At 44.0% G+C, this 6306-nt stretch overlaps 1 non-coding gene across 1 annotated transcript; it reads right to left on the reverse strand.

Moving 5' to 3' along the window:
- Positions 1 to 276: 276 nt before the first annotated feature.
- On the reverse strand, positions 277 to 395 carry LOC145415029 (5S ribosomal RNA). Its single transcript, XR_013899990.1, has one exon. It is a non-coding gene; the product is annotated as a 5S ribosomal RNA (ribosomal RNA).
- Between the last annotated feature and the right edge of the window lie 5911 nt (positions 396 to 6306).

The following is a 6306-nucleotide window of genomic DNA, read 5'->3' on the forward strand; positions in this document are numbered from 1 at the left end:
TGGTGCATAGTAGTTTAATGACAAACGAAAAAAAGAAAGTCGCACGAGTATGGGCAACAGCCTGATACATTGGTCTCCAGTGCACTGGTATTGGTATCAGTCCAATTTTGTGGTATCGGTATCAGTCAAAATTTTGGTATCGGTACATCTCTATATTTTTTCATTCATTCATTGCCAGACGCCATGTATCCCAGACGGGGTGGTCAAGGGCTTAGAGTTAATTGTTTTACAGGGAGGGGCACTAATCCTCCACCAACCTCACTTGACACGTAGGGATGCCAACAGCATCTGGTGTTCCCAGGCGGTCACCCATCCAAGTACTAACCAGACCCAACGTTGCTTAACTTCGCTGATCGGACGGGAAGCGGTGTAATCAACGTGGTATGGCAATATTTATTGGGAGGTGGAATATTATTTTTCACTTTAACTGTGTTCTAAAATGCCATTGCTCCATCTAGAATGTCCAGGTGTAGAAACACAGCACTATAATGACACTAATCATGAAGGTTTATTGTTACTTTGTTAAGCTAAATGAACCACAAACTAAAATAATGGTTTTGTTAAAGTGGAAAGAATGGTTGTCTGCCATAGTGACTGGCGTGTTTGGGGCCAGTGACTTGCATTGTGAAGACTTGCTATATGCGTTTCAAAATACTGTTCAGGTTTTCGTGTCGTATCGTTCATAAAGGCTCCAACATGCCTGCATGCATTGGCCTTGGTCACCTAATGGCTGCTTTCCATGCTGCTCAAAATCTGGCAGCCTTCCTATTGTCCCTAATCCCTGAGATCACACTCTGACCTTGTCCTCGGTCTTTTTGGGCCTGTCTTTCGCAACTATCCCCGACATTCACACTTATCGCTTTCTCCACCCAGTTGTCATCCTCCATCCTCTCCACAGGGCCAGACCATTTCAATCTCCCCCTCCACATCACAACACTAATACACTACAGTCCGTTCAGTCTTCTCAACTCCAGTCGTAAACCTAGCCCCCCCCCCCCTCCCAAGACCTGGCGTTTTAGGACACATTGCACATCCATCTAATCAGTGCCATTTATGTACATTGCATATGGTAAATGATATACTGTAGGCTGTTGGAAGATGTGTGTGGCATATTATATACTGTACATCATCATCATTCAATCTTACATCGCCCCATGAGGAGCGTAGGAGCCCGGGGCTAGGCAAGTTCGTCCTGACATCAAAGATGAGAGTGACCAGCCTCACTCATTCCTGAGTGGCATTATGTGAGCAATATACCCCAACCACTCCTTGGATATAAACCTTCACCAGCTCAATCCAGTTGGAGCGCTAATTACTCACTAAACCACCAGGTGCTAAAATTTAGTGATACGGTTACCACCCAGCATAGTAAATGATTTCCTGGTGTACAGGCAACCATTTGGCTTGTCACTCAGTGTAGTCACCCACAGGCAGAAGAATGAAGGAAAGAAAGAAAGGAAGAAGCAGAAGGAAGAGGAAAGAATGAAGGAAAGAAAGAAGGGGTGTAAAGTCACCCGTAGGGCAGAAGCACGAGGAAAAAATGAAGGACAGTAGAGGATGGAAGGACAGAAGGATACTGTGGTATATCCTATGATTGAACATGAGTGGTGTGATATACTGACTTTATTATGGTATTGTAATTGATATAATCCTTGTGTTGATATGAATGTACTTCACAGTGCAGTATTTGTATGGAGGCTGGATATAATTTTTCACTTTAACTTTCCCCAAAAATGCCTTTGCTCTATCTTGACTGCCCAGTTGTATAAACAGTAGCACATATGACACTAGTCATGATTGTCAGCTTCTTAGGCCAAGCAAGTTGCAAACAGACTAAAACAATAGTTGTGTTAAAGTGGAAAATAATGGTTGCCAGCCACAGTCACTGGCGTGTTTGGGGCCAGGGATTTGCACTGTGAAATCCCATGTCATTGAAAACAAGTTCGAGTTTGTAGTTTGTTAAACTTAAACTGACTATATTAATCTTACTAAACCCCTTTCCACTCGCTACAGGATCCACCGCCTTCCCAAGACGATCGGAGGCCATTTTGGATGGCTAGTGGATCTGATGGCTCTTCCTGGATGTATACATGGAGGACTCTGTGTGTGTCTAATTTTGGACACCCAGCACCACATGTGCCGGAAAGGGCTACTTGGAAAGTGAACGCAGTGGATTGCAGAGTTAAATGCCCTTCTGAAATTCACTCTTTGAAGGGACAGAGGGTCTTTTGTATAACTGCGCAGATCCTCTGTCAGTCACCATGTGATGTTGCCCTCCAGTGCCTTGATATAATCTAGCTGTCTGTGGCCAGACTCCTTAATCCTTTAGGGGTGGACAAAAACAAATCTCCATAATGCTCTGTCCCCTACTACATTGCTGCCCTCCCCTCAACTTATTCTCCTCTCCTATCTCCAGCACTCGTACATCTCTCGACTCCATTCCACCATATCATCCTGTCCCCATCCCTCTCCTCACCTTCACTATACTCTCTCTCTTTTCGAACTGTGAGGGAATGAACTGCTGAACCTATAACCTCTCTTATCTCCTTCCTACCTGTATATATATGAAGGTTGGAATTTAATGTGTTTTTGTTTAAATCTTGGCTGAGAAATAGTGGACCCCCAAATGTATTCTTACCTCCTTCAGTTTCAAACACAAACACAACCTTGCTTAATGTTATGCGCGCGCGCGCACCCCCAAATGTATTCTTACCTCCTTCAGTTTCAAACACAAACACAACCTTGCTTAATGTTATGCGCGCGCGCGCGCACGCACGCACACACACACACACACACACACACACACACACACACACACACACACACACACACACACACACACACACACACACACACACACACACACACACACACACACACACACACACACACACACACACACACACACACACACACACACACACACACACACACACACACACACACACACACACACACACACACAGACTTTCCTAAGTTTTGCACAGCCTTGGATTAATTATCATATAGTATAGATTATAAAGACTCCAGCATTCGTGCGTCGGCTTTGGTCATGTAAGGGCGGCTCTCCACACTGCCTTATCTCTGGCCAAGGTGTAGTGAAAGGAGTATAGACATGAGAATATGGCTATACGCTTGCATCCCCTTCTAAAGAATTATGCTTAGAGAGATTTTACTTTAAATACCCCTAAGGAAATATGCTTCGAAAATCACCCTTGACCCACTAAGAATTATACATTACTATGAACTATCGTACAGAACTATACTTTGAGAGAAAACTTTGATCCCCACCTAAAAGTATTCTGCTTTAAGAGAACATCCTTGAACTCCCCTGAAGAATTTTACTTTGAGAGAATACCTTTTGACTCCCAAAATTTAGAGTACCACTGTAATCCTAAATAATTCCGCTGTGAGGCAGCAGCCAGTGACCCTTTCTCCCCCATAAAAAAATAATAATAATAATACTCGGACTACTTAGATTTGACCAGAAAATTTTCCTCATTTTAAAATCCTTTCTACCTTTATGCATAGTTTTTTTTTCACATTTCTCTATAAAGATTCCAACATGTATTCATCAGCATTTGTCACCTGATGGACGCATTCCACACTGCTCATTCAGTGGCAGATTCTTTGTTCAGTCCCTTATCCCTAGCATCAGACTTCATCCTAGGTCTTTACTGGTCTGCCTCATCGTAGGTTTTTTTCGGTCTGCCTCTCACTGCCTTCCCCTCAAAGTTCACATCTGTGCAGTTAATAAGGTAGTTCTAAAAATAAACCCTTTTTTATTTTTCAAAGACTGAAGAGTAAGGATTCATTTATGGGGAGTACAGTACAAGTTAATGTCGTAGTTGACGAATTATTCAGGGAAATATCATACTTGAAGAACCAGTAAGAGTAATAAATTTTTGCTTGAATAAGTCACTTAAACAGTACATAAGGCAAACTACAGGAAGTCTTTGTTCCATATATGGGAGAGGGGGGTGTAAGGTGGGAGCAGGGCAGTGAAATGGCGGAGGACAGGGCGATGTGGAGGAGATTTGTTTGTGGCCACCCCTCACGAAATTCACTCTACAAATAAAATGCACAACTTTTTTTTTTTTTTTTTTTTTTTTCAACAGCTTGGATACTACAGCATGGAGACTATGATGGAGACAATAAAAAGATAAGTATCCTTTAGTTTATGCTTGCAAGTAAGAATTTTAATCTGCTTGAGAGACTTTACGAACTAAAAGGAATAGATATTCCTTACACTGAGGACTATACCTATTTCCTGAAGTTTGAAAAGGCAGAGCTGACTAAAAGATTGCTAGCAAGTATGAAGTCTGGCTGTGTATGTTTGTGAGGTTTAGGAAAAGATTTAAGCTAGGTGGAAGGGAGGGTCTAATGGGGTTTAGAGATTATAGATTAGGTTATTGAGATTAGTGTGGCCTGGTTGCTGGTTCTGTCCAGTCTTGGTTGTGGGGTTCTGGATTAAACTTTTGCCATAATTTTGTATATTATTGAAAAGTATTATACAAATAAATGGAAAATATTATCCCACCCCACCTCACCCCCCACAATCCTACCCCACCTGACCCCACACAATGCTATCCCAGACCAGCCTACCTTATCCTGCCCCAGCCCAGCCTTCCCCATCCTGCCCCATTCCAGCCTTCCCCATCCTACCCCAGCCCAGCCTAATTGATCCGGACCATGAACCTATACCCGAATCGACCCGGACCAGGGACCTATGCCCGAACTGACCCGGACCAGGGACCTATGCCTGAATCGACCCGGACCAGGGACCTATGCCCGAATCGACCCGGACCAGGGACCTATGCCCGAATCGACCCGGACCAGGGACCTATGCCCGAATCGACCCGGACCACGGACCTATGCCCGAACTGACCCGGACCACGGACCTATGCCCGAACTGACCCGGACCACGGACCTATGCCCGAACTGACCCGGACCACGGACCTATGCCCGAACTGACCCGGACCACGGACCTATGCCCGAACTGACCCGGACCTAAGCCCGAACTGACCCGGACCACGGACCTAAGCCCGAACTGACCCGGACCACGGACCTAAGCCCGAACTGTCCCGGACCACGGACCTAAGCCCGAACTGTCCCGGACCACGGACCTAAGCCCGAACTGTCCCGGACCACGGACCTATGCCCGAACTGACCCGGACCACGGACCTATGCCCGAACTGACCCGGACCACGACCTATGCCCGATTCAGTACCCAATGGCCCCTCCCCCAAAACCTGACCTGACCTCGATCTTTTGCCCTCTTCCAGAACCTGATGGCCTTGCCAACCTTTTGCCCTGCCACCCAAAACCAGACCTGCCCTTCCCTCTATCTTTCTCCCCACCCCGAACCTTATCCTGCTGTCCACTCCATGCCCCCTGAACCTATCTGATTTCCTTCTCTCTTTGCCAGATAAGAGATCGACTGCTATCTAAATGAGACAAGGAGGATTTTGAAGCGGAGACGATGACGGTCGATGGATGGACAAAGTAGTCCAGAATGTGATTGTGATGTATATGATGATATTTTGTGCTGTATGTGGTATGCTGTATGATGTGATTAACTGTATAATGTGATAAGCTGTTTATGGTAATTGATATACTGTAAATGTTTATTTACTGTAGCCTGTGGTATGTGATATCACGTACCACAGGTAAACAGAATGTATTTCACTAGAGATGTACCGATGTATCGGTACTGGTGGTATCGGCCGATGTTTAGAGTATCTGAATCGGTATCGGCTGATTTTCTGCCGATACTATGATACTTAAAAGGAATAAGTACGTAGTATGTCACTCACAGGAATTTATTAAATAGAATTTGAATATTTTAATAGGGATAAAAAAAAAATATTGGTAATATCCAATTATTTAGTATCATTTTGAGTGCGTAGTAGTTTAATGACAAACGAAAAAAAAGAAAGTCACACGAGTATGGGCAACAGCCTGATACATTGGTCTCCAGTGCACTGGTATTGGTATCAGTCCAATTTTGTGGTATCGGTATCAGTCAAAATTTTGGTATCGGTACATCTCTATATTTCACAATGCAATATTTATTGGGAGGTGGAATATTATTTTTCAATTTAACTGTGTTCTAAAATGCCATTGCTCCATGTAGAATGTCCAGGTGTAGAAACACAGCACTATAATATGACACTAATCATGAAGGTTTATTGTTACTTTGTTAAGCTAAATGAACCACAAACTAAAATAATGGTTTTGTTAAAGTGGAAAGAATGTTTGTCTGCCATAGTGACTGGCGTGTTTGGGGCCAGTGACTTGCATTGT

Source organism: Coenobita brevimanus, chromosome 1, assembly GCF_032717465.1.
Source record: "Coenobita brevimanus isolate Jiangsu-jjx chromosome 1, ASM3271746v2, whole genome shotgun sequence".
Taxonomy (NCBI): Eukaryota; Metazoa; Arthropoda; class Malacostraca; order Decapoda; family Coenobitidae; genus Coenobita; species Coenobita brevimanus.